Raw genomic sequence first — 21,273 nt, forward strand, 5'->3', positions numbered from 1 at the left:
TAACTTTAAATTATGCATCTATGCTGCTAACCTTATTACTAGTCAGTTTTAATTTCTATATGTCCCTGGAACACTTGTGAAACTTGCTTAAACCTGTTCTTCAGTGATATAGGAATGTGTTATTTAGGGAAAATGTGAAATTGCCATTTCTGAGAGGAAAGATTTCTTATCTCTTTCCTCATGGGCCTGACATGTATACTTATTGCTTTCCTGCTTTTCTTCCATTACTTCTTGGTCATACTAGCCAAACCATGCTCTTTAGTACTTATCCATGAAGTTTCTAAAAGTTTGGGTAAGAAAACGTAGCATAGTCACTTGGTTACAGTATAATGATGCATAGGTTTACACAATTAATTTATTGTATATACCAGGGATTGTCAACTGGGTGTATGCACGCCTCTGGGGGTACTTGGAAAGGAGCTAGGAGGTACGCATGAGTGGGCAGGGAAGGAGCACTGCCACCCATCACCCCACTCCACTGCCTTTCAGAAGCGGGGCCAGGGGGTGGGGAGTACACAGGCACCACCCAGACGGCTGGCCATGGGTGGAGGGGAAGGTCACACACAGTGGCTGCTATCCACCACCCCATGCTGCTGGCGTTCCACAACTAGCCACGTGCCAACCCCTCTGCATCCGGCCACTGGGGGTACACTTATTTAAAAAGGTTGAAAATCCATGGTATATACTATAGATATAATTTTGATTTTTTACCAACAATCTATTAGGCTTTGGCATTTTAATAGTATGCGTCCTGTTATGCCTCTTTAGCTTAACTTGACTCAGTGTGATGTGTTAACTCCAGATATTTTGCTGAAATGCCATTTGTAATACATACAAAGTTACTAGTACTTAATCACACTCCTTAATCACAGACCAGGTAAAGAAGGGGTCTTTAGCAAAGAATAAGACAGTTACAGAAAGTTGCCTAAATTATGGAGGCCTTCAGCTCAGCCCTGTAGGCCACAGTGTTGCTGTATTCTCCAGAAATGTGTATGATAATAGTAGACAAGGTTCTTTGGGTAAGTGTTGTATCTTTTTTAAGACAGACTTAATAGTTGGAAACATTGTCCTTTGCAAGTTTTCAGGTACAAACTTCCTTCTTCAGGAACAGTGAGAGTTTGTAAAACTCAGGATATCACCTTTACCCAAAAAACCTTGTCTGCCTATGACCTTAGACCAATATGGCTACAACCAACAACCCTATGATACTAACATACCTTTCTGTTCCCAGTCCAATCTCTGGTTTCCAAGACAGGTCTTATAGGGGATTCTTTTTCAATTTACTGCACATGTAGATGCAACCACAATAACAAAAATTAATTGACTAATTAGCTCTGTGGTGAAGCAGCACTGTCTATACATGCACCAGTACTGTTGGGGACAGCACTATCTTATGGAGGAGTAATTAAATGTGATAAAACACATGTGGAAATGGTGGCAGGGGCTGGCCAGGACACATGGGTGCTAAAGTGTGAGAGCTACCTGCTACACAGCTTCCACACTCTAGCACTCTCATGCCCTAGCCAGCCCCTATTTTGCCTGATGCTGCCACCTGGACCCCAGGGCTGACCCCCACAAGCCTGCTGCCAGCCCAGGACTGCTCCAATCCAGCTCAAACTGCTGCTGTGCAGATGCTGCACCTGGAAACAGCTAACTCTGACACAAAAAATGGCACCAGAGTTTATCATGTTGCATTAAATGCATGCATAACTGCACTTAGTGATAGCATGATTCTTCCCCCAGTCAGAATAGGGGCCTTTGCAGTGTCCTTACACAAATACATTTCTTCCCCTGACATCTAAGAGAGAAGCATAACCTCTGGACTCATCATCTCATTTTGGTACAGATTAACCATATTCCACCCCATATTTCACCAGGTTTCAAGCTCAGTATTTGATTCTATTGTAGTATTTAGTCTCAGTTTATTGAAGGATGAGCTAAAAACATAATTTAAAATAAGAATTCTATTCTAATTTCAAATCAAATGTGAATTAAAGATTTTTTTTTTAAGGCTTGGAGGAGTTCAGAGTCCAGATTTCCAGATTATTTTTCTTTTTGTAGAGTTAAGACTAGACCTGGAAGTTCTGAAATAGTTAAAAACAACCCTGTTCTTACAAGACTCCCACTGTTCCTTTGCATGCTGGCAAGTTAGTCTGATAGTCCAGATAGAGTCATCTGAGGCATTTGGAGAGATGAGTTAATATAGGAATGTTCTGCACACCTTATCAGAACTCTGAGCATTTTGAAGTTTCCTGGTATAACATTTATTCAATTGTTTATGGCATTTTGCCTTATCTTTTCAGTTTCCTTGTTACATTTGCATATATATATATTCCTTTGGGAATATATATGTATTCCTTTGGGGATATTGCATGTAAGCTATTCCCCTTCATTCTCTGACTCATCCTAAATCTTCTGGCTAGCAATCTGAAAAGTGCTATTCAATTCAAAACACTTGTTAACTGAGAGCAGTAGCCTTTAAAATGTTATAGTTATGCAAGCTCTCAATATTCTCTCTCAGGCACTTGCTCCTGTAACTCCATACCATGCACTGCATATTATTTCAAGTATTATTCTTCAGATAGATATTTCCCTCAACTTTCTTCAGTTTTACTTAAACTACTTCTACAATGGCCATGAGAGAGAACACTGGCCACATCAACTATTCACAAGATGTTCATTTTTAAATGATAATGGTGCAGTAGTCTAGTGAGAACAGAACTTTCTGTTTACTATAGCTTATCCGGGAATGGTCTCCCATACAGTGAAAACACAGTATCTGGAAATGCAAAAATGTCCTTATATACCAAAACACAATTATTGAAAATATTTCAAAGAAGATGCATAACCTACTTTTCAGAGTCCTCATGGAGAATGTGGAATACCCTGATGGATCCTAACCAGACAGTAGAACTGTAGCAAAACCCCCAGGTTTTCTTTTTTTTAATTTATTTTAAAATACATTCCTTCCCATTCCCCAACCATTTCTGACTTTTTTTCTCCCTCTCTATTCCCTAGATAAGTATAAGTAAGCTAAAATTTAGGATAAGCTTTAACATTTTCATTGTGGTAGCAAATTTTTGGTTTTGGATATCCACTGTTTTATATTGTATTATTATTAGGTTTGTATTGATTCTTACTGTTGTATATTGTATTATTATCATTTTTGTATTGATTTTTATTGTTTCATATGGATATTGTATGGTTTAGGCCTGTGTTTGTAAGTGAACCAAAGTCATGTCAAGTTTCCATTTTATATGTCAAGCCTCCATCTTCTGTCCTCTGCCTGGGCATCTCATATTGCAACTGTATGATTCATGTACCCCTCCCATGTAAATTGGTTCCCAGATGAATGAGAGTGATTGGAAATGATTGAAATACAATGGTAGCAGGCCTCTACTGAATGGCCTGTAATGACTGGGCCATCACCTCGCATTGATTCATCCAGGAACAATGGACCTCACCCAGGAACAGAGACAAGAACACAGCATTTGAAAGACAAAAGACCCTGCAGAACCAGCAACTCTACCATTGTACCCTACCATTATGACACCCGAAACTGCACATCCCAGCATGGAGCACACATGCTCAGTACACCAGGGGCTGACCCTTGCCTGGGCATGCCTCCTGTCACTAGGGTCACACAAGGTCTGCCCCTATAAAAAGGGGCAGTGAAGACAGACCCAGTGGGACGCCCTCTCCATCTGGACCAGCACCATGCCACATGACCTATCCACCCAGAGGCCCTGCCAGCGACCCCGCTCTGGACAACACCTACTGGACAAGGACCCCTTTCCAGCCTGGATAGGTAGCTATCATCCTCTACCCCCTCTTCAACTATGTACTTGGACTCTGCTTCTCTTCCCCACCTGTACTCCAGGCCTTCTACTGAGTCTTTTTCTCCTGTTACCATTGTGTGTGTGTGTGTGTGTGTGTGTGTGTGTGTGTGTGTATGAACCAATAACTTCATGGGGCTGTGTAGTGTGTTGTCTGTGTAATAAAACTGTTATTTGGACCCCTAAGTTGGGTTTTGCTTTACTATGGTTTGGCCCTGCTCCAATCCCTGCTCCTCGCCCCTCTAATTCTGTCTAATTTCTCCCTCTCCTGCTTCTGGCTCCCTGCCGCCTTTCAGTCTCTCCTGCCACTTTTCCTGTGATTTTGTGCTCTCCCCCTGCTCCTACTTCCTTTTTCCTGTGACTTTCTGCTGCCTTTCTCTGTTTTCCTGCTGCCCTGCCACCTTTCAGTCTCTCCTGCCGCTTTTCCTGTGATTTCCTGCTCTCTGTCTCTCTGTTTTCAGGCTTCCCCCGCACCTTCCGTAGTCATCCCGCCCCCCCACAGCTTCCCAGCTTCTCATGGCTGTCCTTCAATTTTCTCCAGCAGCTGGAGCCTTTCTCCAGCTCCCAGCACCTACTGCCGCTCCTTGCAACTTCTCTAGCTGTCCCGGAGCCATCCTCTGGCTCCCCACACCCAGAGCCCCTCTTTAACACCCCCACTTTCCCTTAGTCCCATTTTCCCTCTCCGCACCTACTTTTTCAGTTCCCCCATAGCTCTGGCTCCAGTCCCAGCCACTGTGCCGACATCACTCCCCTGTTCTGTAGGCTTTGGGCATTGTCTTTTAATCAATTAAGATCAATTAACCTAAAGTTACCCCAGAGCCTCAGTTCTTCAACCCAGGCCCCTGTAGTCTACCAGTTCTAATCCCAGTCCTGGTGGCTTTCACCCCCAGCAACTTTCACTCCCTATGCTTCTACTTGTATGTGTGTGAACTGGTGAACTGATAATGATGATGTGTGAACACACATTATCATAATATATATACATATATATCAATATCTTAATATAATATATATACATACATACACACACACACACACACACCAGTTCACACACATACAACCCACCTACACATACACACAGGTAAGTTCCTAACTTGGATGGTACAGTGTGTATGTGTGTGCTTGGGGTATCTGGGGTAAGGTTAAGGTAAGAAAGTAGAAGCATAGGGAGTGAAAGTTGCTGGGGGTGAAAGTCACCAGGACCGGGATTAGAACTGGTAGACTACAAGGGCCTGGGCTGAAGAACTGAGGTTTGGGGGTAACTTTAGGTTAATTGATCTTAATTGATTAAAAGACAATGCCCAAAGCCTACAGAACAGGGGAGTGATGCCAGCACAGAGACTGGGACTGGAGCCAGAGCTATGGGGGAGCTGAAAAAGTAGGTGGGGAGAGGGAAAATGGGACTAAGGGAAAGTGGGGGTGCCATATATATATATGGCATTGTGTGCATGATATACAAATTAGTGATCTGTGTCTAACTTTTGGGGTGTATAGTGTATGTGTTTGAATTGGTGATAGGTATGCATGTGCCTAGGCTGGTTTGGATGTGTATGTGCCTGCACTGGTAGTGTATGCGCATGTATGCACCTAACTGATTTGTGTGTTTGTATATGTGCAATTGTGTCACACCCTCCTGTCTAACAGCGCAATATTGAGATCCTGAAAGTTGGCCTGACCCCACAGGGCAACAGAACCTGGTTCCCTCAGGTACGTATCATAACCACTAGGTTAAAGAGCAAATTATCCTTTCTCTGAGACAGTGAGTATGTAATTATCACATTTTCTTGCATACCACACTCATATAAGACATACACCTTGATTTTGGAAAAGTAGAATGAAGAAAAAAAGAGTTTTGTTTTTTTTTTCCATTCATGGCTGCATAGAAGAGCTTAATTATCAGCTAGCTCACCCTCCCTTTCCTGCTTAACCAGATGCTGAAACCTTAGCTGCTGTTGAAAACTTGTCTTCAAGAGTGGACCTATGATTTTGAAAAGAACTGGTGACTGGTGGCAATGACACTGGGATTCCTCAAAAAGTTTGCAGAATTTGGTTTACTAGGAGAATCATTAGTTTCCCTGGTGTGGACTAGGTGCTGATGGTTGGCACAATGTGAACACTGGGCACGTCTACAAATGCCCCTACAGTGCCATTGTTACTGTGCCATCATTTAGTACTTCCAAAAGTACTTCCACTCCTTTTGAAAGTACTAAATAATGGTGCAGTAACAGCCCGTACTACACCGTGTGTGTGGCGCATGGTTATTTTAAACTGCTACATCACTATAGTGACACACTATACTAACGGAATACACCACTATGGTGACCTAGCTGTAATGCCACGATTTTTCCCAACGGACACTACATCATTATAGTGGGTTGTTACAGCAACTTAGTGTCACACGTAGAGGTACCATTGCCGTAGATCCATTGCCGACCAGAATTAAAAACAGTCAAGTAAAATATGAAATAGGAGAAGAGAAACCAGGAGTAACTGAAGACAGTAAAACTGCCAGAGGAAAGGTTATCTTGATTAGCAGGGATCCTGGTTTTCTCTGAAAAAAAATCCCCAAATCCCTAATTTTCAGATTTAAATAATATGGATTTTGGGTTACTCATTTTATTCTGAAAATTGGGGATTTTTTTTCTCAGAGAAAACCAGGATCCCAGCTGATCAGTAGAACATCAAGACCATTAAAAAGGAATAACAACTGTTAACACGTATGGAATAAATGGTACTATCACCTAACTTGGTGGTCTTCAAGAGGAGGCTTTATAGTCACCTGGCTGGTGTCATCTGACCTCGGTCCTTTTTCCTGCCAGGGGCAGGGGTTCAGACACGATGATCCTTTGTGGTCCCTTCCAACTCTACAGTTTATGAATCTATGAAATAATAATAAGCCACTAAGTCAATTGGCTCCCTCATCTCCCTGAATAGAAAGCTCACTGGTGCTGTGAGTATAGAACAAAGCTGGAGCAGGAATCAAAGCAGGTGATTCTATCTGGGGCAGAAAATAACTTTCCCTGTTTAAGACAATTTGGGGGGCTGATATTTGGGAAAGGATGTGTGTGGTATGGGACTAAACAGTGAGTTATACCGGGCACACCTTCACTTACTTACTTAACCCTTAATGTGTATTAGCCTATTTTAATGTGCATTAAAGTGTCACAAAAAAACTGTGCTTTTTAGCGAATGTGCATTAAAATAGGCTAACATGCATTTTTCTAGCACCTCACAATGGAGGTACACGTACTCCAGGCATTGTTCTTTAATTAAAGTGGCTTCAAGAATGGCTCTAATAAAAGCACCTGGAGTGTTTCGTATCAGTGTCCCCATGCTTCAAAATGGCAGCAGGGGCTCTTTATCTAAAACTCATTTGACGAGCTTTAGATAAAGTGCCCCTGCTGCCGTATTGAAGTATGGGGACACTGATATATGCAGGGATCCTGGTTTTCTCTGATTTTAAAAAATCCACAATTTGCAATTTAAAAAAAGGAACCCCAACTCCACATTTTCCCATGATTTAAATGAACCACCAGTAATATGTAGAGATATATATATATATATATATATATATATATATATATATATATATATATATGTCTAGTGGTGTTTCATTTAAATGCTTAATCTGCTTGACTTGTTTAATTAAGTCTGCTCTGATGCGCTGTAATTACAGTGTGTTGGAGAAGCCTCACTGCTCATGTATTGGTGCCCAGAGGTACTAGATTTAATGTGCATTGCAATTGCATGAATGAATGTGTAGATGTCCCCACTAAAGCTTAAATCCTTAGCCCAAATCAGATTTGAAGCTTAATCTTCCATGTTCTAGGCTAGTGTCCTAGACATGAAGCCTGCTGAAAGACATGAAGAATGATCCCCCTCCCCCCCCCCCCCCAAAAAAAAATAATAAAAAAAAAACCAAAACAACCCTGTGCTTTACTGGAAGAAACAGCATGTTCATTCGACCTGGCTCTGCATTATCTGTATAGACCAGCACTTCAGCGGGGCTTTTTGGTGTTTTTATCTAATAGCTGATTCAATCAGCTATTAGATAAAAGCACTAAAAAAAGCCCTACTAAAGCTCCCAGTTTATACAGATGTTGGGCAAGCTGGGTCCAGCTAACACAATGCCTCTTCTAGGCATGTGCTGGGCTTGGCACGGGGGCATGCTGAGTTTAAGATTCAGCACCATGGGTTTTTTTTAGATCTGTAAGCAGCCAAAGTGATTACTTAGTGGGAAATAGAGGGAAAACTGTTTCCTGGAGCCGAGAAACCAATCTTCACAAAAAGTTGCATTGAAATAGGTGTATTCTGGCAAAGAAAAAGAATAGTTTTCTTCCGACAATAAGCATTTATCAGAAATGTTCTGCTGAACACCATTCTTTACATCATGGGTAGCCAACCTGCAGTACACATGGCACAGGTAGCATGGGTAGCATCAGTGTGTCACAGCAGGGTGGGAGCAGAGAACATAACATAAAACAGAGCAGGGAGCAGAAAGCAAGAGTGTTAGATTAGGCAAGGGAAAGGGATTAGAGTGATTTGGGAGGATGCTGGACTTAAATTGTGACATGGCTGACAAATGAAATGGTCCCTACTGGTTTAGATATTATTACTTGTTCCCCTCTGTGTGTGATCCAGTCTCTTTAACAGATTCCAGTTACACTATTTAGTGGGAAATAGGAACATACAAAGATCTTGTAAATAAGGTCATAAGTAGGGATCCTAGTTTTCTCTGGTTAAAAAAATCTCCAATGCTCAGATTAAAAATGTGACAAAACGTTATGTGAGACAAAATATCAGACAAAATATTATATGTGCTGGCTCTGTGGCTTAGGGGTTTCTCCTTCCCTGCTGGCTACCTAAACCAAAGGTTGTAAATATGTCAAAAAGTAACCCAAAATCCACATTTCTCTGTGATTAAAATGAAACACATGATTCATTTGAATCATAAAAAATGTAAACCTTGGGTTACTATTTTTAAATTGAAAATTGGGGATTTTTTTATTATCGGAGAAAACCAGGAACCTTGGTCATAAGAATGTTAAATGAGCTCATTGTGGATTATATATTTTACATTTATCATTTGAATCTTTAGGGGAAAACCAAATAATTTTAGAAATATAGATTTTAAAAAGCTGACATAATATGGGTTTCACTGTACCAATGATCCCAAGGAAGAATATGCAGGATTGAATTAATTTCTTATTAATCAAGTAAGCTGCTCGAAATGCAGTTCTGGGAGCCATAGTTTACCTTTGCTTACTTGTAGGGAATTCTCATGTACTCCAAAGATTCCACATTCTTTTTCCCATTTTGCCTGCCGGCCATACTTTTGCTGTTCCCCAATTGTCTGCCCTGTTTTTTATGTTGTTATATACACAAAGGGCCGCCATATACTTTCAGTTTGAATTACTTTCCTTTAGATAAAGGGAATCAAAACAGAGCGAGAACAAAAGTAAAGTCCTCATGGGAGTGCAGTGTGTATATTTTCAGCTTTACCTCACCAAAAGGCAGCTGTCCCTTCAGTCAAGATGACACTTATAAAAATGAAAAGGTGTGGTAGAAAGAAAAAAAAAAATTAATATCTATATAGTTCAATAACTACTATTCCCTGTTTCCCAATGAAAATATAGGAGAGCAATTTAAACCCCTCATCCTTTTATTGTGAAGTATTCACTCATTTGAAGTATTAATCTGCTTTGAAAACCCACTCCACATATGTCATATGGGTATTTTCAGTCATCATCAGGATGATGGGATCATTCTTAAAAGAGAGCCTAGTGTTGTCTATATATTTTTATTTTTGTGGCGGGCTTGCCAGCAGCAGCCCAGCACACTGGCTTTGGAAAAGTTTGAAATACTTGGTGGGGTATTTCCCTTTCCCCCACCAATCAGGTGAAGGCAGGGGAGAGGCTAGCCACACCCCTACTGTGGGGTAAGACAAAGAGCCGGACCTGAGAGGGGACTAACCCCCCCCCCTCTGATTGGTCCATTTCCACTCTGGGGGTGGAACCCCCGAAGGGAATAAAAGAGCAGCAAGCCTGGCACGTGGGCAGCTGCTTTGAGGGATGGAGAAGAGAGCCAAGAATAGCTGGTAGAGTTGGCCAGCATGGTGAAGCTGTTGTCCCAGAAGAGCCCGAAGACTCCTTATCGGACGGGGAGCGGCAAGTGGCCGAATCCCCCAGCCCCACAGTAGGAAGTGCAGTGTCAGTACACAGCCAGTGCAGAGAGTGTCCGGGAGGGACCGAGACCCTGGGAGCTGCAGATGGCAGCTCAGGTCTCCAACCCCAGCATGAGGCTAGGAACACGGTGCATGCATTGGTACATGAAAGGTCTGGGAGTGGACTGAGACCCTGGAGCTGCACAAGGCAGCTAGCATCCCCAACCCCTGGCACAGGGTCTGGTACACACAGTACAGATGATGCACAGAGGTTCCAGGAGAGAACCGAGACCCCAGAGCCACAAATGGTGGCTTGGGTCTCCAACCCCTTGCACGAGCCACGGCTGTTGGTGCACAGGACGGTGCACAGGGCCCAGAGAGGGCCTGATGCAGGAAAGGCCCCAAGAAACTGAGGACACCTCTGCTAAGAAAGGAGACACCTTGGCTGGAGGAACAGGAGGGCCTTGTTAGACCTCAGAGTATCATGAGTTACTGGAACGAGGGTTTCCCACAGGAGAGGAGGGATTCCCCCTCTTTGTTTGTGGCTGGAGCGGAAGCCCTGAATGGGAGGACTCCTGGGTTCTGAGGTCCCCCTCATGGGTGATTCAAACAGGGTATAGGGACCTGTAGGACATGGAGAAACTTTTCCCTCTTCTTATCCTTGGGGCACTGTTATTGCACTAAGGTAACATGGGCTTTTCTTTTTTTTTCTTGGGAATCTATGGGCATGCTTTGCTCTGCATCTTATATTTTGTAAATCCTGTGCCCCATATTTTGTGGACCTGTGCCTTATGCTTTGTGAGTGTTAGAGTTTAAGACTGCATGATCTTTTAATGAGACACTTGTTTTGATTGTCCCTGATCCTTCACCTGTATATGGAGTATTTATATTAACTTGTATATAAGCTGTCTATGGCTCCTATATCTTATGTGTAAATATGTTAATATGACTATTTTTATATCATATTAAAATTTGTACATAGTAATGTTTATTGAATGTCTTAGTCTAGTTCTATAGGTGAAGGAGGGAAACTGTGTGCAGCTAGCAGTTTCACCCCAGAGCACACCTGCCCTGCTAGCATTCCCCTCAATTGGAGAGAGGAGTACATAAATGGGTACTACCTTTACATTTAATTTAACTAAATGGGCTACATTTAGTTTAATAATGAGGAAGTGTTTTGGTGCAGTAATGTTTTTCTGAAGTGCTCATTTCTCTGCATGGCAAAACACTGTACTGCTTGAAGGGGAGATAAATTATTGGTGCCCTTTTGTGCTCTAGAAAACAATAATTGTGGAATATCAAATTTACTCAAATCCAAGATTTTCAGGGTTTAATTTGGCAGAAAAATTGTGCACCTGATCTAAGTGAGTTCACCCCAAGAGGCACACTAACTTAGATCAAGAAAGAGTTAATTCAATCTAGGAAGAGGTTGATCTGATTTAGGAAATGCCTGCACATGTTAACAGTGCAGCCCCGGGGCTGGCAAAGCCCATCCACTCACCCCAGATACAGGGCTATGCTGCTCCTCACCCACCCCAACGCTGACCAGGCTATTTTTAGCCTCCTGAATTCCCTCCCCTCCCACCAGGCAATCCCCCATCCCCTACCCCATGCACCCACCAAACCCCCAGATCTGTTGGCCACCCAACCCAAGGACCTGCCAGTGACTCACTGTCCCCTGCAGACCCACCAAACCATCCCACCAGCCCCTCTTGCCACCCCTAGTTACTTACCTCATGCTCTCCATATCACTCTTGGCAGCAGTGAATAGTTGCATGTGCCACACCAGCAGTGGCCAACACCTGCCCATACTGCTCCTGATCTAAGTTTAGGCTGCCTAAAATAAGCTGCCAAGTCGTGGACCAAGTGCTCTGAACACTTGTCCATTCCCTTGTATACTTTGGCACATAAAAGGGAGCTAATGAGTCATTTTAGGTTCAGCAACTGAGCTCTTTCCCAGTATTACAAAAGGGCAAAAATTGTTCTACAGCAAGTATAATTTTCTCCACTTATGATGTCTTCATACATTTCCATCAAAATTTTGGCAGAGAGCAGTATCATAAGAATATAAGAATGTAAGAGATGTCATGCAAGGTCAGACCAAAGGTCCATCTAACCCAGCTTCAATCTCACAGTAGCAGAGAGTGGATGCTAAAAAAATTATTTATACACCACCTACCAAACTAAGATACCTACAGGATTTAACATAGGATCACTTCCTTCAATTCTCAGCTATTCCTAGCTTCTTCTTTTTTTAATCCTGACAGCCCCAGCAGAATACTGAGCAGAGAAATAAAAGCTAAATGCATGATCATGTGCTTTTCACAGCCTCTTGTCACAGTGTCAATAAATATTATAGTGCAAAATTTAAAACTAAAGCTTTTATAGTACAGCAAAAGCCAGATAAAATATTTAGTGCCACTATATTTTGCATTGCATCTTTCTAGAGTGGAATTTGTACCTCATGCCATCAAAGTTATTTGATTTGTTTTTACCTATGACCAATTGTTCAAATAGATGTTTTTGTTAAGATACAGGTCAGGTAATCCAAGCATGCATATTCCGATTGGTTACTTAATGCCACATTAAAAATGCTTCCATGGCAGCAAGTGCTGATTAGGGACATAATAAAAAACTAGAAACTATCCCTTTAAGGTTAAAGCTTTTCCACAAAGTAGAGTTTCTTAGTGTTCCACTGGCACATCCCTAATTCACCTTCATAGTTATTCATGTCACATCCAGAAAACAGGTGATTTTAGGTAGTAATAAAACATCCACTGTGGTTACTGAAATTCAGCATATAACTCTGACTACAGTAATATTGGTAACAAAATGACCATATAATATATGCCATTAAGCATCACCCTAGAATAATAAATAACATTTAACTACATGGTTTTAGTGATGATGGAACTCAAAACCAGAATAACCTTGACCAAAAAAAATTTCAACTTCTGTGTTGTAGATACTGGCTTACATTCCTGGAATTATATATTTCTAAAACTAGAACTATTCTATCTGAAAAGGCCTTTCTCTTTTCTTTGTGATAACCACAGTCTATGCACTTATCTGCACACACTTAAATTTTATAGTATTTATCACAACCGACATCATCCAATTTGGATATAAATCCCCTTGCACTGCACTAAAAAGTTACTCTGCATAAAGCCATTTAACTTTTCCTAGCTCTGAAATGTATTTCTAACTGTTACTAATAGGTTTTCAATAATATTTAAATCCCAACCAAAACAACAAAAGCATAGCCTCTCTTGATGAATGCACTAAAAACAAAATGGATTGAAAAATTGAAAAGCTGAAGATACATCTCTTCCTTTCGACCTACTCTGTCCAGTTATATCTTCTTAGCTCTAAATGATAATCTGAAGTATTGCAGCAAAATATAGAAATCTGCCATCATAAGAAAAAATACATCTTCTATCAAGGTTTTCTACTTTATAAGTGAAGTTTTGAGTATCATATTTTCTAAAACTGACATCTGTTCTATTTAAAGGAGAACATTGATGGTACTGAAGTACACAAACAAATAAACGGCCTTTATGGACCCAGGACATTTAATCAACTGCAAAAGTTGTTTACTGCAAGTATACTCCTGTGCCACACACATTATTGCTTTCAAGGGGGTAATTCTAGGCAACAACACCATACAAAAATGCAATTTTTCTTCTTTTGTGAGTCTTTGGAAGCAATGCAATGTTTTTCTGTCATCATCTTCCTAAGACTTTGAAATGATGCTGACATAAGAGAGACAGTTTTCTTTGGATAAAAAAGTTGTTGGACAGTCTTTAGTTTTGAACTGTGACTAGGATCTTTTCTTTGCTTATATGAAAGGAAAGGTACAGTAGTGTGAATAGGGTATGACAGCAGAACCTGGGAAACATGATTTGCCAGTGATCTGCTATGACCTAGAGTAGGGGTAGGCAACCCTCAGCATGTGTGCCAGAGAGTTGTATATGAAGGCATTTTACTTGGCATGTATGCCTCAGCATGGATTGTGGGGGGAGCTGCAAGGAGCCTGATCCTTATTGAGACAGTGAAGCCCTGACTCCTTCTTGGCCTCCCATCTCAAATCACGTGTGTACCCACTGCTGACAGTGACCCAGGCCGGGACTCTGTGGACCCCAGTGCATCAGTTTGCAGTCTCCTTCTCACTTGCTGCAAGCAGTCCAGGCTCTGTAGTAGGCAGTAGGGGGCTACCCAGAGCCAGGCAGGCAGCCAGGAAGCTGCAAACAGTGGAGCTAGAGTCTTCAGCACCCTGGCCCAGCTCATTCCTTGCAGCAGGTACATGCACACCTTCGGGTGGATGGCAGAGAGGGCCCCAGGGCTGCTTTGCCACAACAAGGATCAGGACCCTCATGGTTCCTCCGCCATCTGGCCCTGGCAGGCCAATGTCTTACAAGTTGAGGTTTTCGGTGTTTTTGGTGCTCTGCAAAAACCCCTGGCCTATAGCTAATCCATTTCAACCCCTGACCTAGAGCTAATTACAAGTGGTGATGCATGGGGGGGTGCACATGCACCCTCTGAAAGCACTGGCTCCCCCTAACAGCCAGCATTCCCTGCTTAGGCAACCAGCAGGGGGGGCAGGCAGGAGGGCTGGTGCCCCCTCTGAGAGCACCAGCCAGGGAGCGGGGGTGCCAGGACAAGTGCTGCTGGCACTTCCAGGCATGTCCCTAGCACTTCTGGGTGCACCTCTGGCACTTCTGGGTCAGTGTGATTGGCTGCAAGGGGCATCAGCATGTTGACCCCCCCCCCCCCACCTCAGTTGCTGACTGGCTGCTGGGGAGGCAATTGCCTCCCCTGACTCAGGAGTCACCCATTGCTCATGCTAATCACTTGACTTCTTTGGGCCCTTGTTTTCCCTCCCTTTCTTTGTCTATCTGATCTCTTACATGATTGCATATTCTGCTTTTTTTACCCCATGGTACCTGTACTATTCTCCTCTTGCATTTCCCTGGAAAAGATTAACTCCAAAATCTTGCTTTCTTTATATACATAGGCAACAATACTGAAAGACCAGACACATGAGGAAAGCAAGGTATCAGAGCCATAATCTAACATGGGAATTGAGAAGGAGAATTTTGCCCTCACTGATACAACAAGAAACTGTTTGGCTGTGTAGGTAGGGAGTAATGGAATAGGATTCATTGTAATATTAGTTAATATGCTGGGTTTTTTTAATTAAAATTTTATAAATATGTGTGCCAAAGAATATGGGGACTGTAAGTGCCAAGTCAAGCATACATATTTGGAAGATTAAGCATTCATCATCATTTGTAGGGAGTATTGTTTGATTTTTTTTTGAGCTGTGAGTACCTGGCATTCTTTCCATGTGTATTTCAAAGGTGCTCTTCTTTTTCAAAACTGAGTTGTAATTATAAGGTTGGGGAATTGTTTGAGGGCTTAGGGAGTTTTAGTTTGCTTTTGGATGTACTTTTAAGTTTGTCAGTGGCACATAAGACATTTTTAGCATTTGAATATGTTTCAGCATACATATATTCAGTCAGAGCAGCTAATTCTGAGTGCCAATTCTTGTTCTGAATATGATGATCTGCAGTTGATTCCTACAGCAGATACTGTAATTTCATATGCTCAGGGCAGATGTGTTTTCACTTACAAAACAAAACAAACATGCACAGGAAGAGGATCCATCCCCTGTTTTTATTAATACGTTTTGCAGGGACTCAAGCTGGGTGGAATAAAATTGAACTTAGGCATCTAAATCCAGGTAAAATAGAATCTGGCCCTATATGCAGTTATGTTGATATAAAGTGTTTATTGTAACTTAAACAACACTGTTCAAGCACTGAAAATGCTTCCAAACTCTGCAAAAGGTGAAAGCAACAAAGAATTATACCTTTATTTACCAAGACACCAGGACAATTTTCCATGGGGCATAAACATATGGTATGTTCAAGCAATAATGAAATCTATTTAGGTGAGTTACTGGACCACAACAAGCTTCAGGTAAACAAAAATGTCTACCCATGAGATAAAACCACAGTGTAGAGCACATTAATAAAGCTATATATAGGATTTCACTAAATGAAGATATCCTATTCAGCACAAGAATTATTGTTTGATCATTTCTTGATAGGATTTTCAGTATTTGTGAGTTGGTCCTGGTATAGCCTAGAGGTTATGTTGTAATATTTGGGTGACTTACATATAAAATATCAGCCAAACTGGAAAATAAAAATCTCAGTTTTTATCAGAACCAGCACTGATATTAAAGTGTTTCATTTTTATTATAGTTTATTATTACAGCTGAGAGCATCTACTCTCTGTTCAGCATTAGAACTATGAGTACTTTGAAGTTAATGAGCCAGAGTTAAGCTCAGACCTCACAAGGTTAATTTAAGCTTGTCTTACTCTGTGTTTTCCTGGAGTTTTACATTATGCAAATTGTAGGTGATGATGTGAAACCTCGTAGGGAAAACTACAAGTCACTAAGATGGGTCGCAGGTACAGAACAGGGACTAGAATGACTGATGATCAAAAGGAACGTCCCCACCTTGTCTCTCTCTGCCACTCATGCAACTTTTTCTCTTTCTTCAGGAAGCTTTTGCAAAGCTGCTGCTTTTATCTCTTCTGTAAGATTATTGGAGACATAAGCTCCTTTAGAGGCAAAAATAAAAAAAGCTCTTCGAGTTAAGGCTTCCAGAAAAAGGAAAAAAAAAAAAAAGAAAGAGAAAGGAAACCTTATGGCATGTAAAACTGTGAATCTGACTTCATATAAACAGAAGTGAAGTAAACTAATAAAAATATAAGAATAAACATATATAAAACATACATATAAACACATAGAACAATGTATTTCTTTTCTGCATAGAATTTTCAGTCCAAAATAGCATTCCACTAAGAAAAATCTTAAGTGTAGATATTTTGTCTTTTTATTAGCATAACATCCCAGAACAACAACAAAAAAAAAACCACAGGAAAAAAATAAGCATATGTCTCAAAAAGTGTGTATCTGTGTAGTTCTACTGACTTCACTGGAGATACTATTAACCAGGCTCTGGCCCTCCAGCCTCAAAGCTGTATTTTACATTATGTGTTGTGGATGCATTTTCTTTTTGTGGGTACATTATGTAGAATGAATATGATTTGTTAAATGTGATTTTAAATGGCCACATGCCATGATATTTAAAATTCATAGCATGATGTAGTGTCCTTTTATACACATACAGGTAAATCGATAGCACATATATTTTACATACATAAAATATGAACAAAATATATTTTGTGGAACAGTCACTAAAGGTACTTTGTTTATATTATAAAGGTACTGTATTTATGATGTCTTTCCTGTCTAGGAAATATGTCATTGTTCAAAATTCAAAAGGAAAAAGTAAAGCAAAGAAAAGCTGCACCTTGGAAATAGTAACAATTCTGGATAGGCTGCAGGATATTTGCTCGGTATTACTGTAAATGGTAAATTATGGTAGCTTCATACTCTGGGGAAATGCAGCCTCATCACCTTCGAAGAAGCTCTCAAGAGTTTGTGCCTTTGGCAGTTCTGATTTTTTTCAAAAAGTGTTCCTTCTGCTGGACAGATCCACAATATGATTCATCTATCAGATTGACTGCCCCCATAGGTATGCTTTTTTCACTCCAGAAATCCATGTGAAAAATAGAAGCCATAAGCAAAGTCTGAATATTTTATTTTTAATGTTCTGCTCCTTGATGAGCAGAAATGATCAGACCAGATGATTATTAGAACAGACCTGGCCTTCCATAATTGAGGAAAGCCACGTTCTCTCTACAACCACATTCACTATTACTCCCATACACACAGCCCAAGTAAGTGAGCCATGCAAAAGTAACTGTAAATCACTGACAAATCATTCAAGATAATTTTAGCTCGTCTTGAAGCCCATGGCCCATTCCATGATTGCCGCTTGTTCAATTACCTTGCATGGGATGTGTGATCAGTTTGGTTAGAATAGTTTCGATCCATAGAAGACACCTTCATCTGCTCCTCCTTACCTCCCTTAAGATCCAATCATAAGCCTGGCTGCCACAGGGTGTCGAGCTATTGCAAGGACCTTCTGAACCCCTTCTTTGGAGGATAAGGATGGGTACATTGGAACTGTACCCATTCTCATCATCCTCCACTGACGTCCAAGAAAGCCACTTATTGATCATCACAAAGTAAGCTACTCAGACTTCCACTAAATACAAATTATCCATTGTTTCAGTCTGGCTCCCTCCTTTATGCTAGGAACCCTGACTCTGATTTGAGTGAGGCTGAGGATGGGATCCCACACTCCACAAATATAATTTTTTAAATTAATTATTAAAGAATAAAAAGGTAGAATCAGTCCCGTCTTATCACTCCCAGTGGAGTGACTAAATGAGGGTTAATTTGCATGCCCTCATCTGGTAAATATGTCATAAAATTCATGGCTCAGCCACAAGAGAAATGAAAAAGAAATTCATTTTAGGAATTGTGGAATCTGGGAGAACACATCCTTAAAAGAAGTTCCTATTCTCTCAACAACTCCCTGGTCCACCACCCATAAACTGAGGAAATAATGGGTTGACCTGCGAGAACTGCTCAGTACATAGTGCAAGATATGCATACTAGGATACCATTTAGTCAGAACAAAGTCTTTATGCACATTACTATCTACCAATTTGGGATTTGATGCTTTTTATTCCATTAGTCCATGAAATATTTTTCCTCTCAGGGGCATGAGGAAACTCTGAAAATCATCCCCCGCTGCCTGACAGCATGATTCTTTGCTCTGCCCATAGAGAATACGTGTTATTTTTTAAAGCAGTGGTTATTTTGCTGTTGCTACTCCCTGAGGGACTGCACTAAGCACCCTTTTGAGTGGTCATCCAGGTTCATAATGAAATCATATCTCTGAAGACCTGATATTGTGTAGTCAGGATAAGGCAGTCATTCAGTTCACTGAATTTCTACGTTGATATTTTGTTTGGTATTCCCCTGAGTACACAAAAGATTTTACTACCCAGCACCCTTTGCAAAAGATTTGGGGGGGGGGTTGTTTTCCTGTTTTCATGCAGGGAATGGTTTTTCATTTTAAAGAAGTCACACCAGCATAAAATTGATATATTTATACCAAAAGACATTATATTTCCTGTGAGCAATTATGGAAGTGATAACGCTTAAGACAAAAGAGTTATGAAAGCTTGGGGAAAAAAAACAACTCATCTGGTAAGCAAGTTCGCTTTTTCAAAAAGAAAAGTAAATAAAAAGCTCAAAGCTTGACTAATGTACAATGCTAGAGTGTAATTAAAGTCAACAGAGAAAAACTTCCAGTAAAATAAATGCACACAGATTAGACTGCTGGTCCCCTATGCAGAGTATGGCAGATTCACTCATGAGTTATGAGCACTTGCTGCCCCACTACTAGTAAAACTAAGCCTTCAAGATGCTATGGAAGGGAATCCCCAGTGTAAAGGGATTCTCACTGGTATAAATCCAGTGCAGTAGCTAGTAGTGGTGTGCGAAATGGGCCGTATTCAGTTTGGATTCAGCCTGAATCAGGGACAGTGATTCAATTTGTTGATCCAGATCACTGTCAGTGGCACTTGTGAGCAGTCGCTGCTCACCACCCCACTGCCAACAGTGTCCGTGGCATCTGCAGGAGTTCTGCACTTACCGCTGCCACGCTCCCACAGCTACGCTTCTGCTACCACCATGCCCTCCCAGTCACTGGGGGCACACGCCATACATGCACTTCCAGATCTGCTGCTGATTGCACTGGGGAGCCCCCCGTGCTCCTGTGGGACACTCCATCCACCCCAGCATTGCAGCATTCATGAGATTAAAGGGTCTCCTGATTCAATTTGGATTCAGAGATTCAGCCACTGAATTGGGCCAAATCTCTGCTGAATTAAATCAGGGACTGAAGCTTTGCATAGCCTTAGTAGCTAGTTGCAGTACCATACCCAGTTGCCATTGGAATAATATGGGAAAGGGACCAAAATTAGAGCCTTCTGTACCCAAGCACTCTCCCCATCCAGTGTACTAGCCTCTTGAAAGCTTTTATAGGAGTGGCTTAGAACACAGACAGTCCAGAATCAATGAAATGCACTTTCCAAGTACATTCACACCCATAGCTGAGGTTCTGGACCTACACTTTCCTTTTTTTTCCATCACCACTGGACTTAGTATATACACATTTAGAAAAATTTTGCTCTCACACAAGCAGGTTCTTATTTCATTTCATGTGCCTAAATGGCAATTACCCAGCCATGTAATTTCAGTTTTTGGCACTTACACACAGTTGGTGCTGCAGTGTAAGCTGAATGTGGTTGTAGTTTGACCATACACTCACCCACTTATACGCATGAGGACAGGTGCTTCCAGATGTGCTGTTCAGAAAGAATGCTCAAAACATTTCAGTATGCTGAATCCCTATGAGGTATGATATGAATCCAAACATGAATTAATTTTCTCTTCTCATTTTACCTCACTCATATTTTCCTCAACTTTTATCACTTTCATTAAGATTTTTATGGAAGATATTGAATTGAAGCAAGACTCTTAATCAGGAAATGTTTTATTTTTTTCTAGTATTCAAATCTTAGAAACATCTTTCCCTGAAATCCAGTTAATGACAGCATGATTTGTTATAGTAAAAACCTTTCTAAAGCTCTCATATAAATTTGTCATAATAAATAATCATCACAGTGTGTTCACTTTTATTCTTCCCTTTTTCACAGTAATAGAGCTGCATTGAACAATAATTCACTGTGTTCAATCAGCTTTATGGAGGTTGTACTCTTCATCTACAGGCAGGTTTCACCAATCAGGAAAGCATTAGTTTATATCATGTTCCTTGTCCCATCTAAACTATTACTACCATTCAATAGTTGGATGAGAATGACAGTTTACAATAGTATGACTGCACAGTATGAGGGCATTGCCTCAACATGGAATTAATGAATCAATTCAGTTTTAGGCTTTTTGACTGCCCATACTTAGCTGATATGCTCAAGGTGTTAAATTAGGGCCCGATTTTACAGCCCCAAGTTACTCACTTTTTACTGGAATGGCATCAAAAAAAGCTGACATTGATTTGAATAGGCAGCATAGCCAATTTCTACAATGCCTCCTTTCTGTCCATTATTATTCATTCATTCAATGTTGTTTGTCTATCCACAGATAATGGACAGTCCCTTGCAGACCACTGTCTTTCGGTGTGTATAAAAGCAGCTCAGGATAGGACACAAGACAGTGAAGAATCAAGGGAGTAACTTTTGCTGATGAAATGACCATCC

This window comes from Alligator mississippiensis, chromosome 1 (assembly GCF_030867095.1).
Source record: "Alligator mississippiensis isolate rAllMis1 chromosome 1, rAllMis1, whole genome shotgun sequence".
Lineage (NCBI taxonomy): Eukaryota > Metazoa > Chordata > Crocodylia > Alligatoridae > Alligator > Alligator mississippiensis.